A 12,796-nucleotide genomic window follows, 5' to 3' on the forward strand; every position below is an offset into this window, starting at 1 on the left:
CCATGAAGTCAAAGTCAGAACACGCACTGGTGCATAAGGGTCTGTACATGGAATATTGTCATATAGTAGAGGCTTAGAAATGTTTTATGTATTGAATGTGAATAAACATTATCTGAATTTGGTATTATTACCCATGGTAGGGGGTCAGACCCTAGTTCAGGTTTTGTAGTGAAGAAGTTGTCACTAAAATAAATGTGGTGACTCATACAAGTGTGAATACCCTCCCAGTAACACAGTTTGTGACTAAACCTCAACTGAAGATGAAAGCCAGAGCTAAACAAAATGAACATAGCAAAGAATAGCAAAGCAAATTACCATCTTCTTCAAAACTTGCAGACTGTTGCAGGAAGGTACAAGCAATTGAAACAGGCTAACATGTGTCATGGGCATGGCCAGAGAGAAAGGTATGGCAGGGCACTACCAGTTAGGCTGTGGCTATGTCTGCCTCCACTATTGCTTTCATAGCTTCTTTCTTTAGCACACTAAATTGCCTAAATTGCTGTGACTTACACTGGAGGTCAGAATGCTGCTGTCTGTAAAGTGATGGCATTTAGTGCTCTATCATCATGTGGCCCTCTGGGCACTTATTACACAGCTCTGTGAAAGCGGGATATTCTTGTAAAGCCCCTGTAAGGGCTGTGCAGCTGTTTTGCTGAGTGAGCATTTGGGGTGGTGAATGTTTTCCCAATTTTCAATAAGGGATAGAAGGATGATCTTCTGTACCTGTAGGTAAATACAGGCCTGTCAGTCAGCGTCATTGGTCACAGCCAGCATGGGTTTGTGAGGGGAAAGTCCTGCTTGTCAGAAACTTATTCACCTTTTATGGCACCATTACCCACCTCCTCGATCAAAGGAAGCCAGCTGATATAATCTTTTAAGGATATCAAGTCTTTTGATACTGTCTCTCACACGAACCTTCTGGAGAAAATGTCCAGCTCACAGGTGGATAAACGCTCATGTGATGGGTGAGCAGCTGGCTCACAGGCAAGGCACAAAGGGTTTCAGGGTGGCATCAGACTGGAGACCTGTCACTAGTGGGGTTCTACAGGGCTCCATCCTCAGCCTTGTGCTCTTCAACAGCTCCATAAATGACTTGGACACAGGACTTGAATCTATATTAAGAAAGTTTGCTGATGGTGGAAAGCTGGAGCTGGTGACTTGCATGAAGGCAGAAAGGCCCTACTTGAGAGACCTCAACAAATCAGAGGACTGGGCAGCAGGGGACACATTCTGCACCTGGAAGGGGGCAATCCTGGATGTACAGAGAATTCAAGCCTCTGGAATGAGAGGCTGAAAAGCAATGCTGCAGAAAGTGACCTGGGAGTTGCTGATTGCTGGCAAGTTGAATATCAGTCAACAGTGCCCTGGCAGCCAGGAGGGCTGGGGTGCATCAGGGGCCTCTGTGTCCTGGGAGCATCAGGAACAGCATGGCCAGATGGCTGAGAAGCAGATTGTCCCCCTGCACTCTGCTCTGCTCTGCTCTGGGCTTGCTCCACCTCAAGTCCTGTGTGCAGGTCTGTGTGCCACAAGCCAAGAAGGATATAAAGCTATTAGAGAATGTCCAAGGGAGGGCTGCTAAGACTGTGAAGGGTCTGGAGAGGAATTTGTATAAGGACAGTCTGAGGTCACCTGGCTTGTTCAGCCTGGAGAAGAGGAGACTAGGAGGCCTCATCACAATCCACAACTTCCTTGTGAGGAGAAGCAAAGGGTCAGGCACTGTCTTCTATCTGGTGACCAATGAGAGGATCCAAGTGAATGGCCTGAAGTTCTGTCAGGGGACATTTAAGTTGCATATTAGGAAAAGGTTCTTCACCCAGAGGGTGGTTGGGCACTGGAACAGGTTCTCCTGGGAAGTGGTCACAGCAGCAAGCCTGGCAGAGTTCAAGAAGTGTTTGGACAATGCTCTGGAACATATGGTGTGCCTCCTGGGGATGGTGCTGTGCAGGGCTGGGAGATGGACTCAATGATCCTTGTGGGTCACTGCCAACCCTGTACAATACTCTAAGACACACAATGTGATTTAGGAATTTTTTTCTGTGCAGGAGTTAGACTCGATGCTTGTGAGTACCTTCCAAATATTCTCTGATATTCTATTATGCTATGATTTAATTGCTACTATTTCTCCCCATTTTCAAGTGTATTTTTAAAAGTTAGTAACTTATTTGCTTTGTAATTCTGAAGAAAATAATTGTCAGAAGTATAAAAGTTCTGTAAAATATTGGTAATATGCCAGCTCCTTATCCATATGTGTACATGAAGCAAATATTGACCTCAAGAGAATAAAAGTCAGCAATCATCCATAAATAAATTGATCTGACAGCAAGTTCACATAGTGCTGCAGGCAACGTCTTGAAACAGGTTTGCCTGTAGTGAAATTTGAAAGTTTGGAAGAACGCAGTGTGAAAACAACACCTACAGTTTCATTGGGTTGGAAATGTCAGCATATCACAGGCAAGAAAAAACTCGGTACTTTCTGTGTTGGGCATGAAGGAGAGTTAAAGATGGAATAGCATGCAGGTGCTGAAGTGTATGAATCTTCACATTCCTAGAGAAAGGTCATTTAGGTACAAACACAATGTCATCCTTATGGGAAATATTTTTTTGTTGAAACTAAAATCGAACTTTGTATTAAATAAAATACAAGCTTTAAAATATGAGCTTTAATTTGAGACAGTAGGCAGTTGTCGATAGTTCTATATGGCAAACCTAATTCTATATTAAAAAATGGTTGAATTTATAAATAAGCTTGTGTATCAAGATAAGAATCTCTGACTGTATGTCTGTGGGGCAAAAATTTATCCTTGTGATAAAAAGAGCTGCATTGACACTTAGGAAGTGTGTGTTTCAGTCCTGATCCTGCCTCAGACTTCCTGTATTATCTTTGAAAACTTAGTCTTTGTTTTTAACTGTAAAACTGGGATGAGACAATTTCCTCTAAAACATTCTTCAGTTTATAAACACTCTCAGTGAAGGACACTTGCATGTGTGTGTCCTGCATTGACCTTGAGTAAATGAAGGTCCTAAGACATGCTGTAACAAAAATAAAAACTATGCAAGTGCAGAAGGTGCCATTTAGTACAGAAAATGCTGTTTTGACAAAATTAACAATTCTTTGGATCTTGGCTAAGACGTTGGTGACATTTCCACATGGGATTTTTCCCATTTGGAGAATAAGTTTTCCAAAGAAAGTTCTCATAACATATTTAGCATACACACATTTTCAAAATGAGATATTTAAAATTGACATTTTAGGAGAAATTATGTATATGTTTCTTTCTTCTAAATCAAGAACAAATAACCTGAAATGTCAATATATTGATGAAGTGGAGAAAACTAGCATTTACAATATGAAAATACTCCTCCAAATTTTATTGAAATTATTTTTTTACAGAGAATTCAGTTAAGGTTTCCTTTCTTCTGTAGAAAGTTAATTCTAAAGTGCATTCAATATCTTGACTTCATTATCTTTTGTTTTCTTTTACCCTGATGTTGATGCTTTTTAAATAATTTTCAGCTTACTTATGTGTGCATGCTCTGTAGTAACCACTTAAAAATGTAGAGATATTTATGAAAATAAAAGGAAACTAGTCTGAATAGAGATTCTTATTGCAGAATTATCTTTACAATGCAGAGTATTGCTTTCTCTTACAGTGCATTTTCACTGTGATTTATGAACAGTGTGTGCACAGCAGTTGCTGTTGAAGTAGTATGAAGGAAAATTAAGTTTGTAAGGATATCTGCTGTGGTGAAACGTTAGCGAATCATGGGTAATTCAAAGATAATATCATGTCCTGTTTCCTTTTTATTACCTTCTGCAATCTCGTCTTTAGGATGATTCTTTTATCTATGGGCAATGCCTATTTGGTTGCCTAGTTCTACAGGAACGGTTCTGAGACATTCAGCCTTAAACTGGCACTGAAATTTTATTTGTTTTGCTGTGCTTTTGGAATTTAAAATTTAAAAATGCAGAGATTAAAAAAACAGCAATGTCATGCATATCATTCCTTATTCTACTAATGAAGCAGTGATGAGAAATAATAATTTAAGTCATTACCCCTTCTGAAAATTAACAGTTCTAAATTTGGAAAATTCAGAGAAAGGAGAGAAATGTTTTGTTTAACACTGTCTTCAGTCTGGTAAATAAGTTTTCAAAGGACAATATTTTTCAAAAGATTTTTCTTTTGGTATAATCGCTGGCAATGAGCAAGGACCTGGAAAAAGTCCTATTCCTGAGCAATATTTCAGAGTGTTTTGGAAATGTTACAAACTGTTAATAGCTTTTGCCAAGCAAAGAAGGAAGGACAGGCAACTATGACGAAAAAGGTTGCTGAAAAATAGCAGAAAAATCATAAATCCTCATGTTAGCTTATGTCCAGAAAACAGAAAAGCATTTGCCTCTTCTGGGTTATTTTTGTGTTTGATTTTGAAACCAATACTTGGATTCCAAAAAGACCAAAAGGCACTATTAAAATTTCACTCATGTTTCTGTAAAAGACATCCTTTTATTCTACCTTCCACAAATGTCTTTTAGTAATAAGGTCTCAGGTATATAGGATATTAATGTTCTTTAACTGCTTAGAATAGAAATAATGGGGCTCTTCTTTCCTAATTGAGGCAAAGAGATTTATGGGATTTTATTTGTTTGCCTTTGTTTCTGATGAACTAAAGGAAAGTCAAGGGTGACACTTACATTAAAATCCAAAAGTGGCAGTAATCATAACAGTGATTTCCTGTAGAAGAAAACCCTGTAGCTTAAATATCATTCCTGTGACAGATACGTCACCTACAAATACCTGTCTTCTCTTCTGGAATAATGACAATCAGAACATTCCTTAAGACACTTATCAGTAAGGGGCTAAACTTGTAGACATTCAGTAGAAATTCAATGCAGAGAGAAGCTCCAATAATTCAGACTTCTTTTAAAGGGAAATTTTTAAAGTCAAATATGTAAGTGGACATTGTATTCCAGTAACAAGAAGACCAAAGTCTTTGCATTAAGAAATGGCTAATTTATAATTCTGAAATGAAATTTCTCATTAACAAGATGAAAATCGTGTGTGAATAGATAGAATTTTCACCTAATATTACAGTGATACAAATGTGTTAACAATGAAAGATATTTTCCATACTCAACACTGTTGTGAAAATATCATGTAAACTATAACCCATTGATATCAGTGCTTACCTGGTACCCAAGAAGGTACTCGTTTTGGTGAATAATATTAAATCATAAAATCTTCTAGTAGCCTGGCTTGGAAAGGGACCTTAATGCCCATCTAGTTCCAGCCCCCTGCTATGGGCAGGGAATGTTCCACTAGGTCTGGTTGCTACATCCCATATCTAACCTGGCCTTAAACACTTCCAGAGATGTGTCATCCACAACTCTGGGCAACCTCATGTAGGAAAGGTTGTGCTCACCTGGACAAACTGGGGAAATGGCAGAGAGCAAGATCTTCTCATACAGCTCAGTTCTGAGGAGTAAAACAAGTAACACCAAGGTTTTCCCAGCATTCATAGAAAATCATAAATGTGAAAAATTAAATTCCACCGGGACAACAACAACTTCTTCATTTATTTCAGAGGAGACAGGATTATTCTGATATGTTTTAGCCTAACAGCTAAAAAGAATCCATTTTCTGGGTGTTGGTTGTTTCAGAGCTTTTGTTTGGAGATGTTTATGTGTATCTCCAATAAACCAGAATGGTTGTGAATGAAAATATCCTATTACTTGGCTGCTGTTGTACAAATATTTTCCCTTTTTTATACTACTTATAGAAGTGTTTTTCTTCTATGTAGTGATATTTGCTTCAAACAGTACTTTGTTACACTGCATTTTTCTTTAACAGGGTGGGTTTCCTGCCACAGTTTCCTTTTTAACCTCTAAAACCTATGTCAGCAAATATGAAGGAGAAGAAAAAAAGAAAAGGCTCGATGAGAAATAGACGAATAAGGATTATTGAAATACTGTTGAGAAAGAGGTATTTCTGCCTTTATCTTTCCTCTACCTGTCAGTTTGTGAGCCCTGAAGGACTCACTGGCAGTGGCATGTCAGAGAAAATGAAATGAAATTGCTCTTTCAGGAGTGAATGAGAGACAAAAGCAGCACTAGAAATGCAATTTTAGTAGGCGGTCTCTAAGCATATATTAGCTGCTATTGCTCAGAAATCTCCTTGTGATACTTGCAAACCCTCAATCCAACCAATTGCAAGTAAATTAGGCTTCTTCCAGAGAACCATTTACATTGCTCTAGTTTTTATATCCTTCCTCACATGGACATGCACTCCCTGCCTCACTGACTGCAATCTCACCACTGGTTTCAAACAGAATTTCTTCTCCCACCTTTCAAGGGAGGTGAGCTGCAGGATAACACAGTGTGTATGAGAAGGGGAATGTGGAAGCTAAGCCATCTAAGCCATTTGCTGCATTTTCTCACTAACTAATAATAGAGTTTTCAGGCTTTGCCTTGCCAAATGTCACAAGACAAGGAATATGGAGAAAAAAGAATTGGAATGAAGGGGGCTTAAAAATATCCCTTAAAGAAATATGTGCTGGTTTCCTTTTACTTCTCTCACTGCCTGACCCTCCTGCACTTTGCAAATATAGGGATCAGATTTAAAAGTGTTTTGGACAGACAGGCTCAGAAAAAAAGAATTTATTTTCTTTCCTATACAGCACAAATTAGGATTTCTAGAGATTTTTCTGAGATTATTTTAAAAAAAATGTAGAATGTTATTCTAACAGCACTGAGAATAATGATATTGCAGCCTAATTCCATTAATTTAAGATTATTTCTGTTGCTTTTTTTCCTTTAAAATATCATAATAAGAAGATCTCTTTATGAGTCATTATTTTCTTCTGGTCAGTGGTACAGAATAATATGCTTCTGTGGTAGAGGTAGTGGATGACTTCACATTCACCTTTTCATCCAGTTCTAGTTTTTTTTTACTTTTTTTTACAGTATTTTCTTTCTTAAGACGGCTTGTGTACAAACGGGTTTCCAACAGATCTGCACCTTTCCCCTGATCAGGGTCAGGGTAGGAAATGAGGCAGGGCACCTTTTGGGACCCTCTCTAGTGGATTGCTGAGCAAAGGTGCATATTCTGCAATCAAACACAAGGCATAAATCACAAGCCATAATCCCTCCTAAGTATATTTCACATTGGTAAAATGAGATGTCATCAAGCATACATGTCCTGGCCCACTCATTGAATTGAATATACAAACTTTTGTCTTATAGGTTACCCAGTATGGAGTAAAATCAAGGTCCCTTCTGGTGCTGTTCAGCGTGCTGTCTCAAGTGTTGGTACGGCACTTTGCAGCAGTAGGATAAATGCTGGTTTTATTTCACTGCTGAAAATTTGCCATAAATCTAGAAACTGTGTCCTGAAACTGCAAAAATTTGTGTTTGTGAGTAGCTGTACTGTGAGCATGGCTGTTGGAAGTGATGAGACAGTTTGCTGTCTTTGAGTTTCCTTAGACTTGTAGGTTTAGGATCTTAGTAATTTTTGTAAGATCACATGGTCCATGGTTTTCAATGTTTACTTGCAACATTTCTATTCCAGTTGAGAGTGAAAACTCTTTATTTATTCCTTTTCTCTGTCTCTCCATTCTGGAGAAACAATATCTGCATCTCTTCACAGCTGCAACACACCCTCAGCAGCATTAATGCTGAGGGGAACTCTGGCCCTGAATAATTGTAATTTTCATGCTGTTGTCACTTTCCTGTCCCTGGCACAGAGAGGCTTACAGTGTTTTGACAACTTTCCTGTGTTTTCTCCAGCTTGAAGGTTCCTTTTCTGTCACTTGCATGATGCATTTTAATTCTGGGACGTGTAACTGCTAATGCATCATTACAGCCAGGACTAAAACCCTGAAAAAACAGATTTATTAGAACTTGTAGAGAGTTTGGAAAACAAAACTGATTTACATGCTGGTCCTTCCATTATGGTATGAGTTCTGGTCCTTCTATCCTAAAAAGATTCAGATGAAGAAAAGATCAAAGTTTGAAAAGCTTCCCTACAGTTGTAGGGAACGTTCTAATTAAAAAAAAAAAAAAAAAAAAAAAAAAAAAAAAGAAGTCCCTGTACATTATAAAGGTCAGTAACACATTAATAGTGTAAAGAAGTGGTTGTTTTGTGCCACAGTCAGGAATAAGGAGACTTAGTGAAATAATAAATGCAGCACTTAAAAGACGTGAAGCACTTTTTCCCTCTATATGTAATTTAAATGATGACTCTCAATTTGTGAGGTCAAAATTATAAATTGGTTCAAAAAGGTATTAGACAAATTCATGAATAATAACAGTATGAAATACAGTGGCCTAGAGGTAACCTCCAGCTTGAGGAGTGTTGAAACTACTGATTACTGTCATCTGTCAAGAAAAGGGTCATAACCATATGTACTTTATTCTCCCACAAGCTCAAGCTACTGTCCACTGTAAGAAAAAATCTGATCTGGGAAAAGAAGTATGCCCATTTTTTTTGCTTAAGATTGAAAAATGATGTCCATGAGTTTTTAAATAACATAGAAGAAGTGAGAATTCAACTACAAATGCATTAATATAAAGAAGTATGAAGAATTATACACAATGTTAAAATGACATGCAAGTCATAACAATAGATGAAAAGGAAAATTCAGCCTAAGTGAAATTCTGAACAAAAAAATGTACTGAGATTGGGAACAGTATCTTTCTAGAGCTACTAGAAACAAAAACCACTTGACAATGTACTCTCTGTGAGAGAATTCTGAATTGACATGCAGCTGGCATAAGTTAAATGCCACAAAGAATGAGTTTATTTCAGTGGATTCTGGTTTTATCATGACACACACAATTGGTCTGTAGCTCTATCAATCAAGTATGCTCTGAATTGCACTGAATGTAACTTCATAGAATGGATGACAGATTTCTTTACATCAAACAAATCTGTTTTGTAATGGTGCAAACTCGAAGTACGTTAGCCTCAGGGATTTTTCCTTGGATTACTGAGAACAGATCTGGGCCCAATACTTCAAGTTTGAAAGATGTCTCCAGGAAAAGTTTCTTTATGTTTTAGAACTTTTAGGATCATGAATAAACAGTATTTACTTTAAAGGCCTCACATAAATCTTAAAATTTATGTAAAACTTTTAATGACTACCAGCATTTCCATAAAAGTGAGTGTTATTTATTAGAAATATTGTGCTTAAACTTTGTCTTGGGCAACACCATTGTCCCCAGAGAAAAAAATCACTATGAGGCTGAAAAGCAAATCAATCAGGCAGAAGAGACCATGAGGAGATGGGTCAGAAGGAGAGGGATGGGTATTGTTCAGACTTGTAAGGTATAGCTAGACTCGTCAACATTTTGCCATATATGTAGTTAAGAAGCTAAAAAACAACTTATGCACTTTCTGTCCATTAATGAGATTCAAATACTTGCAGGTTGACATTAGCTCTAATTGCATGTTTGGGAGTGAAATTTTCTTCTTTCAGCACATGGTCTGTTTTCAACAAGGTGTTTATTTATGGGAACGTGGATGATTGTACAAGTGGTGATTTAGAGGCTAAATTGGAGCATTTTTGAAATATTACCACATGAATTTCTGATCTATTTGTTCAATTCCTTTTCTTGAGATATTTTTAAAGTGTGCAAAGGGGGTAATGTAAAATTTATTGTCTGCTAATAACTGGGTCACCTCCATACAACACATTTGAAGGTCTTTCCATTAGTATTACACCAAATATAAGAATATATAATTTTTATAGATAAGTGGAGTTTGCTGATGACTCAAAACAAGTGGTGAGGTGAACAAGTCAGAAGATGAAGTTTAATAAAGCAAAATTCAAAGTCCTGCACCTGCATAACCAAAGATCAGGACAGATCAGGATTTGTGAGACTGAAAGGGACATGGGGGTCCTGGTGACTACAAGCCACATGAGTCAGCAATGCACCAGTGTTACAAGGAAAGCAAATCATATTCTGGGCTTCATCCACAAGGCCATTACTGTCAGACCTAGAGAGATTATCATCCTACTCTATTCAGCCCTTGTCAGGCTGAGAGGAGACCTCATGATTGTCTACAACTTTCTCATAAAGGGAAGTGGAGGGACAGGAACAGTGGAGGGACAGCAATAGTGGAGGTCTTTGTGGTGACCAGTGACAGGACCCAAAGAAATGGTATGGAGTTATGTCAGGGGAGGTTTAGGCTGGATATTAGAAAAAGCTTCTTCAGCCGGAGGCTGGTTGGGCACTGGCACAGGCTCCCCAGGACAGTGGTCACAGCACCAAGCCTGGCAGAGTCCAAGCCCCCTTCAGACAACTCTCTCAGGCACATGGTGTGACTCTTGGGGATGGTGCTGTGCAGGGCCAGGAGCTGGACCTGATGATCCTTGTGGGTCCCTGCCAACTCAGGGTATTCTATGATTTCATGATTCTAACTATGTCTCCACAATTTGGGGAAGATGCAGAGAGATGGAAGAGAACCCAAAGGAGGGCCACAGAGATGACCAAAGGGCTGCAGAATAGGTGTTTTAACAAACCATGGTATTCTAAAGCAGCTTGACTTATCTTTAGCTATGTTATCAAACAGAAAAAAGTTCCAAAAGTTTCTTGATGGATTGAAGTTGGTAAAGGGTGTTTTAAGGTATGAGTGTTACCTTTTAATCTATTTTTCTCTCCAATTTCTATCCCATTTCCAGCTAATGAGTTTTAAATATGTCAGTTGCCAGCAGCAGTAATAAATTATCTTCCAGCATATGGGGCTGCTAATCATGATTTTCTTAAACTGATCACATTATGCTACTGCACCTATCTAGCAGTACACAGTGTTCATCTGAGCAACCCAGCTGACATAATGAAATATAATTATTCTTTTCAATTGTTCATTTAAAATGTAATTGTATTTTTTAAATTACTGTGCAATTTAATAAAATCACAGAATACAATTGTCTTCTTTCAGGTTGTATATGTTATAGAATATTTAAATTTTCTAAACTTCCATGCATTCTTCTGTCTTCAAACTTACAGTCAGCATGATTTAAATTGATATCAATTTATTGCTCATTCTGAATCATCTTGCTAATTTATCCATAGCCTGTATTCTTCAAAATTGTCATAGTTTCTGAAGTAGCCCTGGTTGAAGTCCTGTGGACTTTAATATTGCTTAATATTGTAAGCTTCCTAAGTCTTCACAGACTAAACAGAGATGCTTTCTCGATTGTGACTAACAGTGTTTCCCAAAAGAAAATGCAGACACCGCAAATGGAGAACACAAAAGAAATGGGAGAAGAGTCAGAAGTGTTCCCTCAAAATATTCTATAGATAGGAAATAGATTGCTTAGTGTATTGGGCTTGGCTGGCAAGGTTTTGGTAGTGGGAGAAATACAGGACTGTCACCTCTGAGAAGATGCCAGAATCTTCCCTATGTCCAGCAGAGCCAATGCCAGCCAACTCTAAGATGGACCCACCTCTGTCCAAGGCTGAGCTCATCAGCAGCAGTGGTAGTGCTTCAGGGATAAGGCAGTTAAGAAGGTGGAAATTGTGCAGAAGTAATTGTAGCCAGAGAAGAGAGGAGTAAGAATATGTGAGAGGAACATCCCTGCAGACCCCAAAATCAGTGGAGTGTGAGGCAGGAGGTGCTCCAGGTGCTGCATCAGAGATAGCTTTAAGCCCATGGTGAAGTCTGTCCTGCTGCAGTCCATGGAGGTCCATGGTGGAGCAGAGAAACATCTGCAGTCCATGAAGGTCCATGGTGGAGCAGAGAAACATCTGCAGTCCATGAAGGTCCATGGTGGAGCAGAGAAACGTCTGCAGTCCATGAAGGTCCATGGTGGAGCAGAGAAACGTCTGCAGTCCATGGAGGACCCCACACCAGAGCAGGCTGAGGCCTGAAGGAGGCTGTGACCTGTGGAAAGCCCATGCTGGAGCAGCCTCCTGAGAGAACCTCCTGACAATCCCTGGAGAGAGGAGCCCATGATGGAGCATGTTTGCTGGCAGGACTTGTGACTTCAAGGGAACCCATACTAGAGCAGCCTGTTCCTGAAGGACTGCATGCTGTTGGAGAGATCCACACTGGAGCAGGCCATGAAGAACTTTAGGGACCTGTGGGAAGGACTCACACTGGATAGGTTTGGGGAGGACTGTCTCATGGGAGGTATCACACCGTGGAGCAGGCGAAGGGTATGAGGGATTCCCCCTGAGGCAGAAGCAGTGACAGAAATGTGTGATGAACTGACTGCAACCCCTATTCCTCATCTCCCTGTGCCACTGAGTGGCAGAGGCAGTCAATCAGGAATAAAGCTGAGCTCATGAAGGAGGGAAGGGTTAGGGAAAGTTGGTTTTAAGATCTGTTTTATTTCTAATTATCCTAGTTTGATTTTCATAGGTAATAAATTCAACTAATTTTCCCAAGTAGAGTCGGTTTTGTCCATGACAGTAATCACTGAGTAACCTCTCCCTGCCCTTATGTATCTTTTATGAATCTCCCACACTCATGAATATTTTGCTATATATTCTCTATCCTGTGCAGCTGAGAAAGGGGATGATAGAGGGCTTTGGTGAGCACCTGGCTTCCAGACCAGGTCAAACCACTACACTTAGTTTCTGGACTGGCCTGACTGAAGTGGATGGTAATTTTACCTATGGAATATTAAATAAACATCAGTTCTTGTTGATATTTATCTGTGATGCTTGTTATGGTGAAGTCTATGGACCTTTACAAAATTACCCATTGACAGAAGCAAGGGCTTCACAAAGTGAAGAGGGATTAGCAGGAGACTTTCTTTATCAAATACTGAGTTATTGCTCCCAATGTATTTT

This window comes from Pyrgilauda ruficollis, unplaced genomic scaffold, assembly GCF_017590135.1.
Source record: "Pyrgilauda ruficollis isolate IOZ18807 unplaced genomic scaffold, ASM1759013v1 scaffold1, whole genome shotgun sequence".
NCBI classification, from domain to species: domain Eukaryota; kingdom Metazoa; phylum Chordata; class Aves; order Passeriformes; family Passeridae; genus Pyrgilauda; species Pyrgilauda ruficollis.